Below are 26187 nucleotides of genomic sequence, written 5' to 3'. Positions count from 1 at the left end.
TTGTCAGTTTGAATCTTTCAGGGTAACTATTATCAATTCTGTGGGTGTTTTTTTTTTTTTGTCATTTTCACAGTGAAGCTATTTTTATTCTCTAATCATTAGTCTGATGAGCCATTCAATGTAATCATATATCCCAAAATAAAATATTGAATTTTTAAATAGGTGTCTAATGAAAAATTTGTTTTGACCATATATGACTTTAAAAATACCCTTTTCTGTAGGCAGCCTCTAAAATAGTTCCTGGTCAACCATCCTCGCACCCAGGCCTTTGTGTAATCCCTTCCCCTTAGGTGGGAGTTGGGCTCAGTGACTCAGATGTAATGAATAGAACGTGGCAAGAGTGATGGGCTGTAACTTCCATGATTGGCTGACAAAAGATGTGTGTGTGTCTTTCCCTCTCTCTATCCCCTTCTCTCTCAGTCCTTGCTCTCGAAGAAGTGAGCTGCCACATCATGAGTAGCTCTATGGAGCGGTTTACATGGCAGGAACTGATGTCGCTGACCAATAGCTCATGAAGGCCTGAGACCTGCCAACAGCTGAGTGAGTGATGGTGGAACGGGACCCCCTCCAGTCAAGCCTTGTGACTATATATCAGCTGATACCATGATTTCAGTCTTTTGAGAGACCCTGAGTCAGAGGCTGGGCCTCATGGAAACTGAGAGAGAATGTTTGTTCTTTTTGAGCTGCTAAATTTTGGGGTAATTTGTTATGCAGCAATGGAGAAATAATACATTGTCAAAATTTAAGAATTCTTGTAGAAACTTCAGGAAACGCTGTTCTAAGCCACCAAGTTTCCTCAACCATTTGTGCATGTGAGATTTGGTAATTAACACTTAATCTTTCTGACTTCCAGTTGCTTATCCATAATATGGGGATAACAAACCCTGCAACTCCACACAATCTGTATTTCCTTAACCTTTGCTGTAAAACTTCTCCGAGTTTCTTACTCCGCAAAGTGGTTTATGAAATGGCAAGCTCCTTATTTGCTTTATTCGACGAAGGTGGAAAGGAAACACCTCTGTGAGGCTGAAGAAATTAAATAACAGTTTTTGAAATGAGTGTTATCACCTGCTTGCGACACTCTTTGAAAAATTTACTTTTCAAGGGACAATTATCCCATTCTTCCTTTTTTGTCATTATTAACATTTGTTTAGGAAATAGAGAGACCCATTACTATGGGTGGCTTAGTACAGATTTTCAGAATTTTTAACTGAGGGAATGAGAGCCTAACTACCATGATTTTTATTTTCTTCAACTGAACCTCCATTTATCCTCCTTCTGCAAGAACACATCCTTTGTTTAGTGAGTGTGTGTGTGTGTACACACACGATGTGTGGGTGCACGTGTATTTGGGAGTTAGGGAGCCGTGAAAGAAGAATGAAGGGAAGTGTAGATGTTTTCAAATATTTTGAAAGTATCATAGTTAAAAAATATTTTCATGTAACAACTGGGAAGAAGTGCATCACTTATGTCACTTCATTTGAGGCTCCAAAAGGATAATATACAGTTGTATTTTAAGTAAGTTGCTTTAGAAAGATAACCTCAGCTCTTCTTAATCTCAGGGACTTCAATGAGTCTTTAGCCTAAAAAAGGTTTATTACTTTCTGAAGTAAACAACACAAGGTGAAAAATTAATTTCAAGTTTTCATAGAGGTGGGAAAGGGTGGGGAGGGGGCTGGTTTCCTTCTTTCTTAATCTGCTTCCCTCAGGCATGATTTGGAGCTGAATAAAGACACTATGTTCAAAATTGCCAGTCACATTAGTCTCTGTGTGGGCTGCTTCAAACATGTAAATGGTTCTGAAAAATAGCTCTCATCCTACAAAGATAAATGAAAGTCTGCGTCACCATCAAGTGCAAAGGGAGTCAAAGGAGGACAAAAAGAGTTGATAAATGAGGAATCTTTGCCTTTTCCTGACAAACATTCTGTGAGGAAACACGAGTCTTGATGGATTATATCAGCCTTCTGACTGTGTGCGTACCTCTAGCCTCTGCTGCAACCTATCCTTCTCAGTACTGCCAGACAATCTTCCTAAAGGATAGCTTTGTTCACGTCACTCCCACACTCAAACACCTAGGATGGCTCCCTATTGTCCATTAAGCAAGTAAAGAAAGACCCACCTTTTCATCCCAGTGTTCAAGGCCCCAATCAACTGTGCCATCCTTATTATCCACCACTTCTCCACATGTATATTATATTCCAGCCAAAGTCAACTACAAGAGATCCTTATTACTTGAGTATTTAGCAGAGTCTCCATAGTGATGATGCTCTAAAAGGAAATCAAAGCTATAAGAATAGAAAAAAGAATTACCAATGAAGAGAACATTTATAGTCTTAGGACCTCCTCTATCTTCTCTGCCCTGAGTCAATCTCTTGGTTTCTCACTGATTGTCAGACACTGTCAACTTCCTTCAATACAAAGTAAATACAACGTGAACTGATTGCAAATGGAATGGTAACCATTATGAAAGATGAAACATTTTATGAGGTTGATAAAAATGATTAGAAGAAATCAATGAAACTCTCAGATCTTTTTGCAGGTATGACCTCTTCATGGCCAATCTGTGAAAGTCAAGTGTAAAGTAAAAGAAGTCACAATTGTTTGTGACAACATGGATGGATCTTGAGAGTATAATGCTAAGTGAAATAAGTCAGACAGAAAAAGCAGAGAACCATATAATTTCACTGATATGTGGTATATAAATCAAAAACAACAAAAGAACAAGACAAACAAATGAGAAACAAAATCTCATAGACACAGACAATAGTTTAGTGGTTACCAGAGGGTAAGGGGGGTGGGGGGTGGGATATGAGGGTAAGGGGGATCAAATATATGGTGATGGAAGGAGAACTGACTCTGGGTGCTGAACACACAATGGGATTTAGAGATGATGTAATATAGAATTGTACATCTGAAATCTATGTAATTTTACTAACAATTTTCACCCCAACAAATTAAAAAAAAAAGAATTCACAATTGTGTCAAAAGTATAAAACCCCCTCCTACACACACACACACACACACACACACACACACACACAGACACACACACGCCCTTGATCCATTGTTTTAAGACAGCATATTGCTGTGATTATAATTGACAAATTGTGAAATATAAATTGAACTTATGTTTGCAAGTTTTTGTTTTATTGTTGAGATCAATTTTCAATCAGATTTTCCTGCATTACTTATGAAATGCTGGTTCCAACTTTAAGTGGATTCCCTTTAATGAGATATCAATTTCCTTTGGTCCTTGCTTATCTCTCAAAATAGTCTCTACTTTCCTATTCCGGCTGATTTGCACTTCTTCCTTTTGTGACTCTCCTTATCCTTCCAGGTACAGCTCAAATTCCATTTCTTTAAAAATTCTTCCCAGCCTCCTCTAATAAAAAAGGAATACTTCTTCAAACACTCCGCAGATTTTCTTTGTATCACCTATGAAACATTTCAGACGCTGCCTTGAGCTATAGCTGCTGAGTCATAGGCTAGGCAGAGGGTAGGTTCTATATAGTTCTCATTCACTCATTCAATCAGCTAATATTTGTTGAACTCTTTTATGAATTAGTGCTCTGGGGCCAGTGAGGAAACAATGTTGTCTCTGCAAACCATATTTATATTGAATTCTATTTCTTGAACGAAGGGCAAACAAACTTTGGTGTCATTTAAACAAGGGGAGATATATTACTTTTTACTGTGGACCTCTGTTAAAAAAGGAAACGGTTTCACGCAGGAGAGGATGGCTCCCCATGGCAGGGAGCAGCACACTGGCCAGCTGTCACTTTGCTCCCTCTTGTCTTAGCTCGGCTGCATGGTTGTGGATGCTCTGCTGCCCAGCTTCTCTGTGGCCAAAAACAGAACTTGGCAGCTGGTGGTCTGATGGAGGGGTGTCAGATGGAGCTACTGGCCCTGTCCCTGGTGAATCTCATCATTTGTTTGGGTTAGTGTCTGCGGAATTGGAAAGCTGTTTCTCAGAGACACATTGGCCAGTAAATTCATAAGTTGGTCCAAGCTTGTGTCCAAGATCCTTCAAGGGGAGGATAGAGAAGGTGGTCCTTGGCTGGAATCTCTGTAACATTGATTAGTGTTACATGTCAACCTTCGTAGAGAATCCAGAATTAAAACTATCAAGGAGCAGAGAGTTTAGTCATCATGAATCGAATACTCAATTGCTGCTGAGACGAATCACATGACACAAATGCTTCAGGTGGCCTCAGTGCGCAGTGAGGACTGTAATGGGATGAGCTGGAGGTGGCACACCTCTTTTAAAAGGATTAAAATTCAAATATTGGGGTAAACTTATGTATGCTTAACAAAATACAGTTTGGGGTTTGATGTGACCTAGGGATGCCAGTTTACAAATCCTAATTTAGGGGAACAGTGAATCACTACTTTAAAGTTACATTTGGTTTCATTCGTTCACTCATTCATTCATTTATTCATTTTGCTGCAGAGGCGTCTTCCTAATATCTCTTTGTGCTGTATCTTTTTCCTTATGACAAACATCCAGTTCTTCTACAAAAGCAAAGGCAGAGTGAATATATGATCCTGGAGTTTTCAATGCTGAATTTCAAGGTTTTGTGTGTACTTAGAACCAGCTTTGGGACTACGAACTGATTCTTGTAAACTACTATCATGATAGGAAATGTGTACACTACTGCTCAGTGCTGTGGTAGCCCCGAGGCAGCCTGAAGCAGGAACACTGGGTGGCTCTCCAGGGTGTGTCTCTAGCTGCCTCTGGGAGGGGAGTATAGAAAAGACATACTGGTCCCCTCTCCTCAATGAAGGGCTTCTAAAGGGGGAAGGCCATGGGAAACCTCCACTCCTGTCTTCCTCAGAACAAAGTTTGACGAACATTGAAGTCCTTACCTGGTGGGCTCAGGGGACTGTTTCAAAGCTCTACTGAGAGGACAGGAGGAAGGAGGGGGAAGAAATATCAGCTGCTGTGACCTGATTCCTCCCCTTCCTCAAACTGAACAATGGGGGAGCTGTCAACTGTTTTTAATCAGGTTCTTAACTTTGTTGCATGTCGGAATCACCTAGAGAGCTGAAAAAGAATGCTCACATCTGGGTCCGAACTCCCAGAGACTCTAACTTGATGGGCTTGATAAACCTGAGCATCCGGATTTTTAAGATGATTCCAATGTGCAGCCAAGGTTGAGAAGCTCTAGTCTAGACCTGTAGATGGAAGGACGGGGGTGCAGGGCGGTCTCCGTCTAGCAGACTTGGCAGCCTTAGGCATGCCTTGAGTGGGAAAGCTTTTGCTGCAATATCAGATGGTGAGGTGTTTTTTTCCCTTGCCACTAAATATGTCATGAATGTAATTTGTAATGGCTACACGATATGTTGTCATGTGTATACACAATCGTTTATTAAAACAGTCCCCTGCAGTTATACGTTTGGTTATTTCCCATTTTATGATATTGTAAATGAAGTCACTTTATATAAATATAGATATTTGTCCACTTCTGTGATTACTTCCTTAGGGGACATTTTTGGCTGTGGAAATTGTAAGGCTTGCGGCGACATAATGAGGCGAGTCAGGCAGGTTGAGGAAAGTGAGTGCTTTATTCTGCGCTCCCGGGCGAGGTTCACTGGTCCCACAGACCCACAGACGGGGGCCGGCGAAGTCGCGCCCAGGGTAGAGGGAGGGAGGCATATATGCGATTTTGGGGATGGGACTTGGCTGAGTGAGGTGGCAGATGAGCAGGCCCCCCCAGCGCAGATCGGGCACCAGCGGCTGTGTCCGGAGTTGCTTATCGCACCAGCGGTCTGCTGCCTTTTCTGGGAAACGCCAGGGGCCAGTCTCTGTCATGCGGGGACGGGTCTGACTTGGCAGAGGGGTATTTTTGGCTCCTGGCCGCTTTGACCATGTCCGTAGCTGACCTAACAGAAATTATTGGTGCAAAGATAATAAACATTTTTAAGGCTCCTGGTATATATGGCTAAACCACTTTCAAAGGGGCTGTACTGATTTATGAAACCAACCAAGATGATATTCTATAATTAATTCTTTCTTTGTTGCTGAAACGAGTGCATTTCAATTACCTGACATAATTTAAACAGAATTCAATTACGGCCTGTGTTGTAGGCTGTACCATTCAATAACAAGTATTAAACATACTGTAACATTAATAAATATTTATTGTACATTTCAAAGAAAGCTACATTTTATTTGTTCACTTATAAGACTTCATTAGTTTACTGCTCTTTTAATCAGTCAAGTCCTCAATTTATTTTCATCTTGAGTAATTTCATTTCTAACCATAACAAAATGGAATATCCTCATGAATTATAAACCAGTTCTGTGGACGTACTGCAGAGGAATCATCTAGACAAATTTTGAACAATACAGGTTCCTGGATTCCTTTCAGAAAAGACTCATACTTATTAGATTTAATCTAGAGTCTCCAATTGATATTTTAGATGAGGCGGCCCAGGTATGGCCAGTCCATGTTCAGGCTTGGGTACCACTGTTATGTGTTATTATGAGAATGTCTTCATGACTCTCACATGTATCACCATCTTAAACTTTATACCTTTTATTTGTAACCAATAATTCGAGAATATTTGGCCATAGTACTCCTTTTAAAATTGCAACAGATCAATGGAGCATCAAACGCTTGTGGGTTAAAATTCATAATAGGATTAAAGTAAAATGTTCTTGCAAATAGAGGAATTGTTAACATTTGACTGTTCTGTTTAATAGGTAATGAAAATTAAATGATATCAAATGTCAGAATTACAAGGCATAAGGTGCATGACAGAGACCAGTGATCATCAGTAGGACGGTATACCGCTATAGGCCAGTGTCTCAAGCATCAATTTACAGATTAATATATCATGCACTGGTGAATTGGATGCAGCCTCTCATGTTCCCTTTGTTGTTGGGAATGTACTCCCTTTCCCAAGTCCCGCCTCTGTCTGTTACGATATACATATGATACACATATGTGTGTGTGTGTGTGTGTGTGTACACACATATTAGAGAAACTTTAGAGAGAAAAATCAATGTTGATATCTTTCTTTAGCATACCTATACACACTACAGAGAGCACTAAGACCGAGAAATGTAATTTGGGAAATGCTGACTGTCTTAATTAGGGCATATACCGCTGCAAAGGGAAATACATTCAAACCAACTCATGTTAAAAAAGAAGTTTACAGAAAGAAAAAACAAGAACATCTCACATGAAACACATGCAGACGTGACAGCAAAGCTTCAGCAGCCTGCCAGTCCCTCCCCGTGTGTACAATCATCTCAAATCTGCCTGCCTTGAAAGTCAGCAGTTTACTCACTTCACATCTCTTTCAACAAGTCACCTCTGAGGACAGTGCCTGACTGCTGTGCAGCACAAGTGGCACATCCTAGGCTCTTGCGAAGGCTCGGTAGACACCTGGAATTCAAAATGTCAAGCTGCCTTACAGATTTACAATCTACCTCATAGGTGAGCAATAAGCAAACAAACTCCAAGATTCTGAGTGGAATGAGCTCCAATGTATCAGGCTAACAAACAGGAACAGCATTGGAAAGATTATTTAAATACCCAGAAGAGTCAGATAATATGGAAAACAAACAAACAAACAATGATTTCTACGTGACTTTTTTAATGCAGACACACATAATGGCTTCTGGCTGGGCACCATGTTTTTTGTTTAGACCTTATTGTTCAATTCTCAAGTGGAAAGGAAGATTTCTGTCAACAGAGGTACCTACTGATGAATAATTCAGGAGTGATGAAGTGTTTCTTTACAATACTGAGGTGTTTTTCTTCCTAAAAGGACATAGGAATTTTTCTCTGATACTATATAATCATTCTAAAAAATGCCAATACCTAATGAAAATCTCTTATATCCCAAATTTACTGTTCCCAGATATAATCACTGGTAATATATTTGATGTATGTATATACATACACTTTGTACACACATAGATTTAGTATTAATGAGATAATACTGTGTAAGTATTCTACAATCTGCTTTTTTCATTTTATGTATTATTGACACCATTCATATCAATAAACAGATGGCTGTAGAATTTTCCATCATATGGATGAACCATAATTTGTTTACCCTCAGCCTTTTCATGGGCATTGATTTTCCTCTAAATTTTTGCTACTATAAATAATCTCTTTAAGAAATTTCAATGCATATATACTTATCTCATTGTTTCCTTGGGTAATTCTTAAAAGTGGAGTTCCTGGATTGATCTGCAATTAGTTTGTGCCAATGTCCTTGTGGCAGGCAGAAAAATGTGCCCCACCCCACCCCAATATTTACATCCTGATTCCCAGAACCTGTGAAAATGACAGGTTCCATGGCAAAGGGGATTTAAAGTTGCAGACAGAATTGAGGTGGCTAATCAAATAAATTTTAAATTGCAGAGATTATCCTGGATTATTTGGGTGAGTCTAATGTAATCACAAAGGCCCTTAAAAGTAGACTGGGAAGGCAAGAGCGTCAGAAGATGTGACTACAGAAGAAAGGCACAGATAAATGCAATATTGTTGGCTTTAAGATGATGGGAGGGGCCACGAGCCAAGGAATGGGGGCAGCCTGTAGCTGGGAAGGGCAAGGAAATGGATTCTCCCCTAGAGCTTCCAGAAACAAATGCAGCCCTGCCCACATCTTGATTTTAGCTAGACCTGTGTCAGACTTCTAAACTCCAGAGCTGTAAGGTGATAAATTTGTATGGTTTTAAGGCATGGAGTTCATGGGACCTTGCTACAGCAACAATAGAATGCTCATAGAGTCTACTGTCAGATTGATATAGTCAGGGTCAGCATCAGTCCTTACCTGGTTTTTATCTTGTGCTCCACTCTAGGGTGAAAGGATGACCTCAGTGGTCTCATCAAGCCATGAACTGTTAGCCACCTCAAAAGGCACCTTCAATATCATAAACAGATGAAATTTGAGAGACTCACAAATATTGTGATTTTCTAAATCTCACACAGCTAGTCTATAGTGATAATTATAACCCTCTGAGTTTCAGCCCACTGCCTTTCCCTCCATCATGTCTCCCAATCTCCCAGCTATGACAGACTGTATATGACCTTGCTGAACTGCCAATAACAACCCCCATTGTCATTGCCATCCTGCTCTAGAAGCTATAAAAGCCTCTGTGCTCTCTTGCAGATGACATGATACGTGGCACAGTTCTGGCCAATGAAGGCAAGTCTGCCAGCACGCCCTCTTTTCTCTTCTTTCTACCTTTATCGAAGACATGAAGGCTAGATCTCCAATAACCAACTTCCAATAATCAGCGAAAGACCACGAGAATGGCAGAGATGCTGGCCCTGACATCCTTGAATCCCTGAACCAATGTCAGATTTCTTGTTATGTAAGAAAAATAAACTATTTGTTTAAACTGCTGTTAACTATTTATTCTATAATTTGCAGCCAAAGCATTCCTCACAGAGAGTCCCTATTCTGTCCTTACTTTTACCCTACCATCTTTCTCTCTTCCAGTGTAATCCTATCCATCCTTAGTCTACCTACCTCATGAAGCTCCCTTTGCTGTTACAGCTCATGGGAATCTCCTCCTCTTTCTATCCTCTCCAGCACCATCCTACCCAATGAATTAGTATTTTATGTTGTATTTTCCTCTGACTGCTTCTTGTGAGTCCCCCTCGCTGTTTTCCATAGCCGTGCTATCCTATGGAACTATTCGCTATTGGGGCCCAGGGCAGGATGCCCCAAGATACCCCTCAATGGCATATTGATTATTCTGAATTAAAAATCACTTGAGAAGCAGCAGGAGCAGGAGGAGCTCTCTGACTCTCTTCTATCCCGCTAAAAGCTGGAAAGAAATCTCCATGACAGGTGCCCTTCTGCTTCTGAAGGGCTGAGAAACAACCTTATCACGAGTTATAAAGTCCAGAGTTGAAACAGCCTGTATAAACAAACCTTCTAACACCTTTACTGATTTACTACCTAAGCCCCAAACTTGCTTAGATTCCTTTCTCATGAGCATTAACTTTCTTTGTCCGGTCAATTTCTCACAAATTTATCATTTCTTTGTCTAAAACGTTTTAAAAAGGGCCTACTTCGATCATTTCTCTGAGCCTCATTTTATGATCTGAGCGTCCTATTGTGATTCTTCTGTGTGCACGTGTTAAATTCGTTTTTTTCTCCTGTTAATCTACTCTTGTGTCAATTTTATTATTTTGTTATTAGTCCAGCGATAGTAATTAATGAAGGGTAGAATGGGGGATTTTCCCCCACCCCCACAACGCTGTGAGGGAAATTTCTGTATTTGTACTGTCCAATATAATAGTCACTAGCCATATGTAGCCACTGAGCTCTTGAAATGTGAGTAGTGAAGCTGAGGCACTGAGCTTTTCATTTTATTTAGTTTCATTTTAAATAGCTACATGTGGCAAGTGGCTACCATATTGGTCAGCTCAGTACTAAAGTGGCAGTTCCTTAAAGAAAACAATGATTAATAATGTATGTTTGCCTCCAGCAGAGGGATAGATACTAAGTACATAATCAATTATTCTTATATGACTGTTAATTATGCCACACTGCTCACAGCTGTGGTTGACAGTCCATATCCTACAGGAAGTGGACAAGAAGTTAAGAAAATAAGTTTTCTGAGTGCAGAAATCTTAATAGGGAAAAGTAGAAAATGTAGGGAGCTGTCTGAAGAGTGGCAGTGGATTTCCAGCCCTAGATAATACTGCCATGTTGAAGGGAGAATAAGTATGGCCAAATATGCTTTTTTTTTTTTCAAGAAAATCTGGAAATTGCGATATACACAGCTAAAAACATCAGATTATTTTAATGTTGATAATTAATTCAAAATAAAAAAAAATAGCTCTGGATAGCAAACACAAAAGGCACAGGTTGGCCACATGTAGCCGGAGGGCCACCAGTTTGAGGCCTGTGACCCACAAGACAAATTTCAGATTCTTCCCAACCTGGGTGACTGTTGAGTTCCCAGGTTGGTCGCCTGCTGTTCCTCCCCAGTGTACTCTGCTGTGGCTACCTGGGACCACTTGCTGTTCCCCAAAACATCCAGAACTCTTATGCCTTTATGCCTTTGCTTCTTCCACTCACATTGCTTCTACAACAGCCTCCCCCATGCATATCTCCACCCCTTGTCTTCCTAGGAAGATCCTAGTTCTTCTTCAGGGCTCAGCTCAGATGTCTTTTCTTCTATAAAGTCTTCTCTGAATCTGCACAAAATTGAAAGTCTAACATAGCCCATTGGATGGATAGATATTATTTTATTTCTTATATAATATAGACTGAGTTGCTTACCAACCAACCTTATTAATAATTACCGCCAGTTACAAGCACTGTGCTAGGACACAACTAACTATACTAACTTACTACCCGTTCTCCCCAGGGTTAAATAAGTCTATGCTACTCCTTCCTTCTCTGTAAAGGGTGGGTAGTAATAGTAATGATGGTGAAGAGTAAAAGAGATATTGCATGTCAAGTGCTTAGTACAGGAGCTGGAGCACAGTAAGGACGTGGTACGTGTTTGCTCTCAATGTCATTTCTTACCCTGGGATATGCCATGGACAGGTACACATATGGACATATGGCCTGAGTTAAATTTTAAGCGACGTCATCTAACTAACTTAAGATCCAAATTTGGTGGAAAATCCATGCAACTATCTTAATCTGAAGTAGCAAGTAGACAAAACAATTTTGTTCATATAGGATTTTTTCCTCATAACAATGCTGTCACTTAATATTATGAACTTTATCTATTGGATTAAAAAACTGAAACACAAACAGGTAAAGTTGTCTCTCCAAAGTCACATGGGTGATGGAGCAGCGATTTAAACTGAGGTCTGTTTAAAATTGAAGCCCAACAATGCTAAAGCTCAGGAGATGGCCTAACCACTCATTGCCCAGGATGGGAAAGTGACTAAAACCAGGACTGGCCACGTGACTTGGCAACAGTTACACTGTCAGAGCAGGGCTCCAAGTTCAAGTCTCCTACTCCAGGGGCTCCTTCCATTCTAGCCGGATGCCTCTCCCTGCCAAAAGATACAGTTTGCATTCAGGATCACTTTAAAGGAGGGGTGGGAGCTTCTGAGCAGCCTTTGCATTTCCTTAAAATACAGTCTTTTGGGAGAATAGCCTGAAGCAGAACGAAGGATCATCCCACCTGGCCCTCAAGTTCTAACGATGCCACAGGGTATGGGTGCCCTCCATGACTGCCAGGCCAACTGGCGAGGGCCCGGGCCTGACTTCAAAGACAAGAAGCAGACCTCTAGGGAGACTTAGCTCAGCTCTGCTTTCTTCTTCCTGGGCCTTTGAAAAACCTAGAATATGCACAAAGATCGGTTTCATGTCAAGGTAGAAGGCTCTGTGCCTCCCAGAAGACTACCTTTGTTTCTTAGAAGAATAGCATTCATAATCTGCAAGGCCTTTTACTTTGGAGAATTCCTAAGAGTGGTAGACAGTCACAATCTATCCTTTTCTATTTCCTTGGGGAAACTGGATTTATTTTAATTTTTTTTATCGTGGTAAGAATGCTTAACATGAGATCTACTCTCTTAACAAATTGTAAGTGCACAGCCCAGTATTGTTAACTAGAAGCATGATGTTGTAATACAGTGGATCTCTACAACTTATTCATTTTTAGAACTTAAACTTTATACGGTTGAAAAGCAACTCCCCATTTCGCCTTTCCTGCAGTCCCTGGCAACCACCGTTTTACTGTCTGTTTCTATGAGTTTGACTATTTTAAATATTTCATCTAAGTGGAATTGTGCAGTATCTGTTCTTCTGTGACCTACTAATTTCACTTAGCATAATGTCCCCCAGGGTCATCTGTGTTGTCACATATGGCAGGATTTTCATCTTTCTTAAGGCTGAATAATATTTCATTGTATGTATGTACATTTTCTTTATGCATTCATCTGTGAATGAACATTTAGGTTGTTTCCACATTTTGGCTATCGTGAGTGAACAGTGGAGTGCTAGCTCTTTCGAGATCTTGATTTCAATTCTTTTGGGTACATATCCAGGAGTGGGATTGCTGGATCATATGGTAGCACTGTTTTTAAGTTTTTGAGGAACCTAGATTTTGTTTTCCATGGTAAGCACACCATTTTACATCCCTACCAACAATGCACTAGAATTCCAATTTCTTCACGTTCTCACCAACATTTGTTATCTTTTATTTTTTGATAATTGCCATCCTAAAAGGTGTGAGATGATATCTCAGTGTGGTTTTGATTTACATTTCTCTGATGATTAGTGATGTTGAACATTTTTTTCATATATCTGTTGGCCATTTGTATGTCTTCTTTAGAAAAATGTCTATTTCTAGTCCTTTGCCCATTTTTTAATTATTGAGTTATTTGTTTTTATGCTATTGGGTTATGGGAGTTTTTAAATATATATTGGATATTAATCCCTATTAGCTATGTGCTTAGGAAATATTCTCTCCCATTTCATAAATTGTGTTTTCGCTCCATTGATTATTTCCTTTCCTGTACAGAGCTTTTTAGTTTGATGTAGTCCCACTTGCCTATTTTTACTTTGCTTGCTTGTGTTTTGGAATCATATCCAACAAATCATTGTCTAAACTATCATCATTAAGATTTTCCCACATGCTTTCTTCTAGGAATTTTATAAAAAACGAAAACAACATATCCAAACTTATGAGTATAGCAAAAGCAGTACAAAGAGAGAGGTTGATAGTGATAAATGCCTACATCAAGAAAGAAGAAAGAGCTGAAATAAACAACTTTATACCTGAAGTAACTAGAGAAAGAACAATTATGCTCACAGTTAACAGAAGGAAGGAAATAATGAAGGTTGGAACAGAAATAAATAAAATAGAGAATTGAAAAATAATAGGAAAAAATCAACAAATCTAAGAGTTGTTTGTTTTGAAAGGTAAATTTGATAAATGCTTAGTAAAGTGAACTAAGAAAAGCTAAAACCCACATCAATAAGATAAAAATTGTAAAGGAGCCACCATAATTGATGTCACAGAAATCAGAAAATCATAAGAGACTTTTGGGAACAATTATACACCAAAAAAACTGGTTAACCTAGAAGAAACATACACCCTACCAAGACTGAATCTTGAAGAAATAGAATATCTGAACATACCAATGATGAGTATGGAGATTGAGTCAGTATTCAAAAACCTCCCATCAACAAAAAGCCAAGGACCAAATGGCTTCACTGGTGAAATCTACCAAACATTTAAAGAACAATTAATATCATTCCTTCTAAAGCTCTTCCAAAATATTGAAAAGAGGGAACACATCCAAATTCATTTTATAAGGCTGGGATTACCTTGACACCAAAGCCAGAGAAAAACATTACAAGTAAAGAAAACTAAGGACAATATCCCTAGTGAGGATAAACGCAAAAATCTTCAACAAAATACTCGCAAAACCAAATTCAACAGCACATGAATAGGATCATACACCGTGACCAAGTGGGATTTATCTCTGGAGTGCAAAGAGGATTCAACTTTTGAAAATCAATTAATGGGATGCACCACATTAACATAATGAAGGATAAAAATCATATAATTATCTCAATAAATGCAGAAAGGGCATTTGACAAAATTCAAAATCCTTTCAGGATGAAAAACTCTCCCAAACTAGGTACAGTAGGATTTTACCTCAACAAAATAAAGGCCATATATGAAAAGTCCAGAGTATCATTCTGCTCAGTGGTGGAAAACTGAAAGCTCTTCCTCCAAGATCAGAACAAGTTAAGGATACTCAGTATCACTACTTCTATTCAATATAGTAATGAAAGTCCTGGCCAGAGCAGTTACACACACACACACACACACACACACACACACACACACACACACACGATGTAAAAGCCATTCAAACCAAAGAGAAAGAAGTGAAATTTTCTCTATTCATAAATGACTTGATTTTATATAGAAAACCCTAAAGATTCCACCAAAAATCTGTTAGAACTAATAATTGAATTCTGTAAAGTTGCAAGATACAGACAACATACAAAAATCAGGTGCATTATACACTAACAAGAAACTATTATAAGAATTATAAAGAAAACAATCCCACTTATAATAGCATCAAAAAAATAAAATACTTAGGAATAAGTTTAATCAAGGAGGTGAAAGACTTATACCCTGAAAACTACATAACATGAACAAAAGAAATTAATGAAGATACAAACAAATGGAAAGATATTTATGTTCAGGGATTATAAGACTTAATATTGTTAAAATGTTCATATTACTCAAAGTGATTTATAGATTCAATGCAATCCTAAACAGAAAAAAAGTTATAAAATTCATATGGAACAACAAAAGATCGCAAATAGCCAAAGCAATCTTAAGAAAGAAAACCAAAGCTGGAGGCATCATACTTCCTGATTTAAAAATATATTACAAAGCTACAGTGATTAAAATGGCACGATGCTGGCATAAAAACAGACCTATAGACCAATGACACAGAATAGAGAACCCGGAAATAAACCCAGATATATATATAGTCAAACTTGATCTTCAACAAGGGTTTCAAGAACATAATGGGGAAAGGATAGTCTCTTCAACAGATAATGTTGGAAAAATTAGATATTCTTATGCAAAAGAATGAAATTGGACCCTTATACCATACACAAAAATCAACTTAAAATATATTAAAGATTTAAATGTAAAAATGGATTTAAATAAACTAATAGTGATAACACAAAACATGTTGATATGTATATTTTGAAATTTAATATTCAACATCAGTATCTGTATCTCTTGAGAAAAACAGTTGTTGCAGTTTTATCACTAAACATAACACACACACACACACACACACACACACACACACACACACCCTCCACAGGAGAAACCGGAATATACAGATAAGCATAAATACAAACATTTTAATCAGCTACCAATCCCATCACTCAGAGTTAACCATGATTAATATTTTGGTGTTTATATGTCCAGTTTTTAGAAAAAAAAAATATATATAATACTGTTTTATGAATTAATTTTTTTACTTAAAATATTATAAATGCTTTGTGATGAAATTGTTCTATATATTGACCATGATGATAGTCACACAAATTTACATATGTGGTAAAATTGCCTAGAATTTAACACACACACACACACGCACACACACACACACACACACACACACATCAAATGCATGTAAAAATCAAGAAATCTGAGTAAGGTGAGCGGATTGTATGAACATCAGTTTCCTGATTGTGATATTATACAATAGACACACAAGATGTTATCACTGGAGAAAACAGGAAAAAGGGTATACTGAACTTCCCTGTATTAGGTCTTATAATTAGATGTGAAACTAAAATTATCTTGAAATTAAAAGTTTAAAAAAAGAATAACAAAACATTATAACACCTTCTTCATCAACAAACATTGTTATCCAATATTTCCTTTTTTTTTTGGTATTTTTGTACTACCATATAATATTATTTAAATAGCCTTTATTTTTTAGAGCACTTTTAGGTTCACAGCATAATTGAGCAGAAGGTAGAGATTTCCCATATACTCCCTGCCTCACACAGGCATAGCTTCCCCCCATTATTAACAGCTATCACCAGAACGGTACATTTGTTACAATTGATGAACCTAGATTAACACATCATTGTCACCCAAAGTGCACAGTTTCCATTAGGACTCACTCCTGATGTTCTATGCCCTATGGGTTCGAACAAATGCAGGATGACATGTATCTACCATTATATTAGGACAGTGAAACTACTCTGTGCACTATAAGGGTAGATACAATATCATTTTAAATGGCTGCCTACTTTTCCATTATATGGATATACCATGATTAATTTAACCAATTCTCTAGTAAATTCCCTTTGTATAAGTTCTCAGGGACCAGAAAAACTGCAGACATTACTCTAAATTATGGACTAATAAAACCAGAAAAGTCCTAGTAATCACCTAGTTCTCACACACCATTTTACAGAAGGGAAGGTTAAGGCCCAGCGAGGCAAATGACTCAGTTTAAGGTCAGAGAAGCAGTTAATGCAAAAGTCTCGCTTAGACACTTGGTCTCTTAGACATTCAGGGTTTAGTGTGACATCCCTGAAAAGGTGAAAAAATTGTTAAATAAATTATAGAACACTATACAGCCACAAAACACAATTAAGTCGCTTAATATGTTCTGGCTCGGAAAGAGCAAAAACACCAAAACACAAGTAGTATGACTGTGTGAATAATATAGCAATTTCACTCAAATTCCTGCCGGGCAGGCAGTTAACATAAATGAGTGAAAGTGTCCTCAGTGGATCTCAGTAGAGTGGGGTGAGGCGTATGGTAAACTCAACAAACAGCCGTTACTCATTTGCAGTCAACTGCTGCCAGTTCAAAATGGGAGCCATGTTGCCACAGGGAATTTGGGTCATTATGTAAAAATATCACATTAAAAAAAAATATTGGCACAATTTTTTTTTAAATGAACAAACAGAAAAAGAATTATGTAAGCCAAGTAAAACATGCGTGTGAGGATGAAGCAATCTGTGGGCTACATGTGACAAGTTTGTGACTGCTAGAGTACAGTTTGTATTATTAAAAAATATATTTATCTATATAGAAAAGAAAATCTGGAGGAATAAACAGATAATAGCCATTGCCAACGAGATGTGGATGTATTGAACATTTGCCATTTCTTACACTTAGTGATTATACAGCACTTAAAATCCATTCTTATGACTGGGGGAATCACCCACTTTGTAGCAGAGTCTTTTCCCAAAGGATCTGAAACTGCCAGCTCTTGGTTTTCCCAGACTGCCTTACATTTGGGACATAGGTACTGACTTCAACTCCACCAATCAGATGGGCTACCCTGGACTCAAATTTGAAATATTGATATTAAGAACTAGTACGGTTCTGACTCCTTCCGAGGAAGATGATACAGATACCGCAGCTATTGGCCATTTCTGGAGGCCTTAGTGGTGGTGATACAGGCAGCGTCCAGTGGAGGAGCTCTGGGGCATCCTTAAAACAAGCCGTAGGGTGTGTGTGCCCAGTAGAGACAACTGCAGCACATTCGTGGGTCGGCCCTGTGGCCTGACTGAGAATTATTTCTGAGAGCTTGCACCCAAGCCGGTTCTCTCGGTGATTACCTGATCTTTGCGATATCACTTAATAAATTTTAATTCTACTGAAATTAACCAGAATTGGTTTATGTTACTTACGATGGGAACCCTGACTGTCACAGTTGGGATTGGGTGGCATATTTTTATGTATCTGTGACATTTATATCTTAACATTAATTTATGCTAAATAAACAAATGCTCAAGCATCTGGTGTTCAATAAAAGGTAAGGAAGACATAGAGAATACGGAGTATAATATAGTAATGAATGATTCTTAGGCTGGTTCTTACCTCAAACATATCTTACACTTTGATTATGCTAGTTCCTCCACCTGGAATGCCTTCTCTGCTTTCCATATGTGAAAATCCTACCACCTTCTTAGTCAAGCCCAAATATTCCATGAACTCTAAATCTAGAAATGCTCAACAGATCACTGTCACCACTACTACCCTTATTCTCCAATACAGGTCTAATTTGGGCTCCAGGACCAGAGGTAAATGGAAATAAATAATCAAGGAAGGAGATCAGGAGAGAATACAGATAAGCCTGACCCCGCAACCCCAAATTAATGTTCCTGAGTGTGCAGCCTGTCTTTACTTTCTGGAGGATAAGCCATGTATCTATCTACCTGCCTGCTTCCCCAGCATCTAGCAGAGTGATAGATAAACGTACAAGAACTAGAACATACAAGTACGCAATGAGTGTTTGTTAAATGAATGGAGAAACCATCCCCATGGAGGGATGGGAATTAAAGATGTCTTCTCACTGACACATCTCTATTCCTTTCCCATCTTTATTTTTACGCCCTCCACCAAATGCCCAAATGAATCTGAGTAGAATCCCAACCCTACTTAAATCATTTGGTCATTTTCAGGTAAAACCATTTATACCCGCTGTTGACCTCTCACGCTGGACTTTGTCCAGAGCTCTAGGGTTCTCGGGCTGACAGCTCCTATGGGAGAAAGCTGAATGCTTCAATGCAGTGCCCACATGATTAACAGCTGGGGACGAGGCCTAGGAGTCCCTGACCAGGGACCCAAATGCTATTTACAGTTCTGCCTAGAGAAATAATAAAGATAACCACAGCTCCTGGGAACTGAAAGATATTTACCCAAAGTCTGAAAAATCGCTCCCGACATCTGAGAAGAGCTGCAAAGTCATCGAATCTGATTTCAGAGTATAGTAATACCTCCTTATCCATGGGCAATACATTCCAAGAACCTCAGTGGATGTCTGAAACTGCGGATAGTACCAAATCCTATATATATAATGTTTTTCCCTATACGTACATACTTGTGATAAAGTTTAATGTATTGATTAGGCACAGTCAGAGATTAACAATAACGCTAATAATAAACAGAACAATTATAACACTATATGGTAATAAAAGTTATGTGCATGCCTTTGGGGCCATTATTATGTAAAATAAGTGACTTGAACACAAGCGCTGTGGTAGCCCCACGTTCCATCTGATAACCTAAATGGCTACTAAGTAACTAACGGAACGTATACAGCATGGAGACGCTGGACAAAAGGATGATTCACGTCCATAGCAAAATGGTGTGACATTTCCTTATGCTGCTCAAAGTGGCACATGATTTAAAACTTATGAAGTGTTTATTGAATTGTTTGTTAAATGGAATTTTTCGTTTAATATTTTCAGACTTTGGTTGACTGTGGGTAACAGAATCTCCAGAAAGCAAAACCATGGATAAACGGGGGATCATTGCACTTAGAAAGTAAAAATGGGATCCCAATTCAGCTGTCAAGGCTTTGAGGAGAATTCAGAGCGCAGTGTTTATGTGTACTGATTAGGCAGACAGCTCTTTTCCAAAGCATCCCAGACCGTGAGGGGCCTCTTGTGCCTCCATTGGGAATCACAGCATGTCAGAAGTAAAGGGAACTCAGATGGTCACATCTAACCCTCACGTTTCACAGATGAGCAAACTAAGGACAGGAAAGAAACCTCTTTGCAAAACAGACAAAAGCAAAGTTACACTGTTAGATATGAACATTTGCCTATCAGCTAATGGTTACCTTTGTTCCCACTAAAACAACTTCAGGTTGCATGATTTTGCTTCTTTAGCCTTTGGTGATGTCAAAAGGCTATTGACCTAGGAATCTGAACTCTACGAATCTACAGAATGGCTTGATGTTCGAAAAGTCTGATCAACTTGCCCAAGGAAGAATCATTCCACATGAAATGCTGAATTTCCTTATAGTATCTCTTGTTAATCTTTCTTGATCAGGCAGCATTAGTTTAAAAAGAATATTAATTTATCTATCAACATTCATCCAAACCCTGTGCTTGAAGGTAGCAGACATCTTTTAGCTTATAAATTTAATTTACAAAGATACCCTTTCTCTGAGAAATAATCATCTCCATCCCCTGTAGAACTATAGCACCCCCACTCTCTAGGCATATGTGTATCATGTGACTATTTCCCTGCTCACAGTTGATTGGACCTGGGATAATACCTAGCTTAAGCTAGACCAATCAGATCCCTTTTCTATGGATTTTTAAATCTGAGAGATTTAAGGAATTAGGCAGTCATCTGAGTTGGTCTCTTAAATGGAAGAAGTATAATTTGGAGAGTTGTGGGGAAGGTTTTGCCATGAATATGGAAAAACAAAGAAAGCCTGTTGAAGGGAGAATGATAAAGAGAATGAAAGAGGGAGAGGACAAAGGAGGGAGAAACTGAGAGAGAGGGGAAGAAAGGGAGAAACAGAGAGGACCAGGAGGAGACAGAGCCAGAGGCAAAGATACAGAGAGGGTGAAGGGCAGGGACAGAGACAGAGAGAGAGAGAGATTAAGAGATTAAAAATGGCATGAGTTTCAGATATTTTTTTCCAGTCATTTGAGAGGCCCAGCTGCCTTGGGGTTTCATGGATAACACAGTGTTCTTTCAATAATTCTCCCTTTTACAATTTGAGCTTTTGTTGTTTTCTGTTAATTGTCACTAAGAGTTTTAACTCCCAACAGCTTGGCACTCATTCAAAAAGCAGTGCTAGTGAAAAAGCAAAAAGAAGGAGAGTATGAGCCAAAAAGTAATACATTATGGATTTTGACATATTCAGAGAGTGCTTATGCTTCCCCATATCCATTCAAACACCGCCTAATTATCTGAGGTTAATCAAACCTTCACCATCTAAAGTAATTTAATTCAGCTCTGCGACCGGGAATGTCAACTAAAAATTCTTTTGATATAATCATATCATGTGTAGAGCAAGTTAATGTATCCAAGTTTGAAGGAAATAGAATGAAGATTGCCAAAGAGAACTGCACGCTTACTTAACATACTAGAGCCCAGCCGAAGGTGCAGAAGGTTTTCTGAGCAAGCACTTATGGAAACCAAAGTGGGAGGGTGGGAAGTGGGTGGGGCCCAGCCCAGTGGGAGCAGATCAATAGAAATTAACACATTGTATCCTAGCTGTGCATTTTATATGGCATCACCTGGCCATGGTATGTATTGTCTAGTCACACCCTCGGACTCACCCTTTGCAGCATTGCTATTTAAGACATATCATGCATTGTCATGCTTCCCTCCCTCTCTTTCTCCCTTTCCTTTTGCCTACAATGCTCTGACCTATTCCACGACAAACCTTTGTGTACCTTCCAAAGCCCTCCTTGAGACATTGCCCCTCGATATCTTTCCCAGCCCAACCTGGACAAATCTGATCACCTCTACCTGTGTTGCCTCTATTGCACTTACGTGATGGAAATCTCGAGAACTAAATTGTCTGACCTTTTCATATTCAGGACAGTACTCTAGCGATTATTGGGAACAGAGCAATAAGCAAAACTCTTGCTTCACCATTGCTTACACTCTACCTTGGGAGACAAGACAGTAGGCAAATAAGCAAATAAATATACAATTTTCAGTACTGACAAATGCTGTGAAAAAAATTCAGCTGTGTAAGGTATTGATTGATGGGGAAGGGAATGGGATCTTATTCTAGTAAGTTTCATATGTTAGATTTAGTCGTCTTGGTATCTGTTCAGCCAACTATGAGCTCTGAGTAGGATCTTTGCCTAGCACATAGCAAGTGCTCAATAAATTTGCAATCAAATTAAGACAGATGAGGAACACAAATTCAGTGTTTCACAGTCAACAAAATGCCCTTTCAGGTTTTACAGACAGCAGATGAGCTAGAGAATTAACCAATTTTGCAGTGAATAACTGAAAATTATATTGTTCACTGAAAAATTTAAGTATTATATTTTTCTCTGACTTCACCTAGGAATGTAATTAACCAGAAAGCTTTCAGTCCTGGTACCAAACATCAATATTCCATTTCTCAGTTTCATAAATAGCTATGTAGACTTGACCTCACATTCCACTTTCACTGGCTTCAAGTATTTAATGCCATGGTTTCCATTCAAAATTTGCTGTTTATTATCTGTGTATCTCACATTATTTTTTCAGCCACCAACTCAGCTAGGTTATAGTTTTCAGTCTAGTACACTGGGACTTATTGTCTGACTTCCATTCCAAATACTAGTTAATTTGGTTATGGGGAACCTTGAGGGACTGAATTACTAGGCTGAAATAGGATGCATTTGGTTGATCAAGAATATTCCACTCATTTCTGATTACACACATGAAGACGGAGGGATACAAAGTGCTCAGTAAGTAGGAGCATAGGGACTAGCTAGAGAATGGTTTGAATTTCTATTCTGAAACTTAATATTAAGGTATTGTTGGACAAGTCAATTCCAGGCTCCTCCTCTGAAAATGAGAAAAATATTAATACCTACTTCACAATATGACTGCAACAATCAAATACAATGTCTGCAAAACACCGAGCAGAGTATTTCCCACAGAGTAAGCACTTAACAAAATAAAATTATTGACACACCTCTATCAAAGTGGCCAATATTGCTAAAAGGAAATCTATATTCAATAGACTCTCTGCCTAGATCATATCCCAAAACTGTGTCCAGCCACAAACAACATGATGTAATTCACCCACACTCTTGGCATCAAAGTAGAAATTTGTGTTCTAGAACACAACTTGGGACCACAAAGCCTGCGTTTGAAACCTGGCTTTACCTCTTCTAGCTGCATAACCTTGGACAAATTATGTAATCTTGCAGTGCCGGTCTCATCTATGAACGAGAAATAGTCATAGTACTCCTGTCATAAGATTATTGTGAGGTTGAGTTAATACATTCAAGTTACTAAGAACAAGAGTCAGGAATGCCAGCTTCTAGTCCCAGTGACATCACTAATAGGAAGCAGGACCTTAGGCAAAGTGAGCTTCTCTGTGCTTTAGCCATTCCTGTGTGAAATGAAGGAGCTGGCCTCTAAGATGCCTTTTATCTTTAGAATGCAAGGATTCTGATGCTGCCTGAGATGAAGCTAGCTTTATTGTATCCTTCCTTTAGCACCATTAGAGAATGCTTGAGTGACCCATTTATTCTTTGTTGAATTGACCTGACCACTTTGTATTATGCAAAATTTCGTGGGTGGCTAATGTCTTCAATGTGGGTTAGATAGACAATGATTTCAGAACAGGGACAGTGCTCCTTTTGTATTCCTTCTAGTGCCAGACTGTGAAAAGACTTGATGAATTTACCTGCTTGATCTAAATAGGATGCCAAACAATATTCACTTTTCTGTTAGAATAGTGGGAGACAGAAAGAAGTGTTGACACAAATGAAGTCTTGTCACTTCAGAAGAATATACCCTGAGACCCTCACATAACCCTGGTTCACGATATGAAAAGGTTTGTATAGACTTAGGATCCTCCAACTTGGAAAGCTCAGGATTCCTAGGATTAACCTATATCACAATTCAAACTCATTTTAATATTTTATAGAAACATTTTATTTTTTAAAACATTTTAAATCTCTCTCAATCATTAAAACAAATCTCATTGAAATGCTAAAACAACGTTATAAACCTATCAATTCTTATTTTATTAAAAAAGGCTAATTCAAATAATAGAATTAAGTCACTGCTGAAGTCAATATTCTATTTTTTAATTTACACATCTGACTAAGCACCATTTTCTTTTTTTGCAGCCGTTTCACCCTCTCCCTCTCTTTGCTTATGTCATCAAGCCTAGCTCTTTTTCACTAAGACATTGTTTCTCAATTGCCATCCCATATGCTAGTAGGAGGTATAAAGTGAAAAGCCTGTGGAGGTTGGGCCATCAATTAGATTCATTCATTAGCCAAGAGACTCATTCTATATCAGTAGAGGTTTTCGGTGGCAGGCAACATAAACAACCTGATAACATTAAACAGGAAAAGGAATTTACTTAGCAGAATAAATGGGGGAGATCACAAAATAAAAAGGGAAAGCTGTGAGTCAAGTAGTTGAGACACAGACCTAAAATATTTACTAGATGGCCCCCAAATCCTAAAATATTTACTAGTTGGCCTTTTACAGAAAAAGTTTGGTGATCCCCACTCAAAATAATGGGAATGAATAGACAGTATTTTCAGAATTTCGTGGCAGGGGTAGGTCTTCCCTAATCACTTTCAAGCCTTCTATCACTTATTTCAAGATTTTTCGGAGAGAAAGTCTGACTGACTGAACTTAGGTCCATGACCAGACCCTCCTGAGGAGGGCTGGATTCCTTGACTCACATTCCCACTAAAGCAGTATCCACCCAGTGAGGCACAGTGCCCCAAAGTAAACCCAAGGAGCTGTTACCAAAGAATGGAGAATAAGTGCCAGGCAGGCAAAAACAACAGATGTCCAATACACAAACTCCCACACAGCAGCCTTGAAGCAATTCAGATTCGTGCTTCAGTGAAGTTAAAATATATACACACATGCTACAAACCGTGGAGCTTCAGGTTGTTCACAAAAAGTCAAAAACAGAAATGATAACTTTAAATTCCAAGGGTCTACTATTTTCCACTTTTCCTGATCCCAAAGGCATTAGAAATAGCAGTGAGGGTAAAACCAAAACAACAGCACTTAACAGGCCTGACACTGATAAGCAAATCATGTCACCTCCCTGAGACTCAGTTTCCCCAACCTTCCCAGCCTATCTAACAGAACTGTGGTAAGGTTCAGAGCCAGAAATGGAATAGGTGCTCCTTAAATATTGGTAAAATGGTTGAGGATCTCATGTGAATAAAAAGGCATTATGTATGGAAAATCATTAGACAAAGGAAGGCATGATTAAAAATGGAAAGTCATTTAGAGCAGGGTTTGACGGTCTCTAAATGCAATATGCTCCAGTTTACAAGAAGTTCGTTGCTTGTCAATCATTTCTTTCTACAGCTTACACGTATGAGACTCTTCTCTGTCTTCCTCCCCGCAACCCTCTCTTGATCTAGCTGAGTGTGGCCTCTCTGTAGTCACCAGGGAAACATGGTAAATTTAGCCACCAGTCCACCTTGTAGGATCCTAGCAAATAATACTGACTTCATGATGCCTAGTGCTTTCTTGGGAGTAGAAAGCACCTGAAGCTCAGTTCATTGGAGGAAGTTTCCACAAAACTCTATACAGGCCAGATCCTCGGCGTATCACCACCTCCTTCACTATGCCCTCCCAGGTAAGCATCACTCTCATCACCATAGCAACCCATTATTTCACGTGATTCAGCGATGGTTGTTAATCTGATGATTTTTGTATTCCTCACCAGAACTCCTAAAACCCTGGGATATGCAGCCCCAACACCAATCAGTGCTTTAGGCTCCACCTAATGATAATAAACAACCACAAACCCCTAACACTGTGCCAAGCATCATGTTAAGACTGTATATATATGCGACTACACACACACACACACACACACACGGGGTCTGACAATTAATTTCAAGAACTTGCCACAATGTGCTTATGTTGACAGTGCTATACAAACAGCTCGGTAAGGTTTCATAACCTTGGTATATCAGTGTCTCACAAGTGTGTTCCTGTAGATGTATGGTGGTGTCTTGCTGAGTGGCACTGATTATTGTTATTGTGTGTTTTTGTGTGCCATCGTGAGAATGTCTGAGCTTGAATTAGAGCAACGAACAAACATTAAATTTCTTGTTAAACTTGGCAAGAGTGGAAGCGAAATCAGGAACACGTTAATCCAAGTTTATGGGGATAATGCCATGAAGAAAACAGCAGTGTACAACTGGATTAAACGGTTTTCTAAGGGGAGAGAACATGTCACTGATGAGGAGAGG

Source organism: Rhinolophus ferrumequinum, chromosome 17, assembly GCF_004115265.2.
Source record: "Rhinolophus ferrumequinum isolate MPI-CBG mRhiFer1 chromosome 17, mRhiFer1_v1.p, whole genome shotgun sequence".
NCBI classification, from domain to species: Eukaryota; Metazoa; Chordata; class Mammalia; order Chiroptera; family Rhinolophidae; genus Rhinolophus; species Rhinolophus ferrumequinum.
This window is presented reverse-complemented; position numbering follows the sequence as displayed.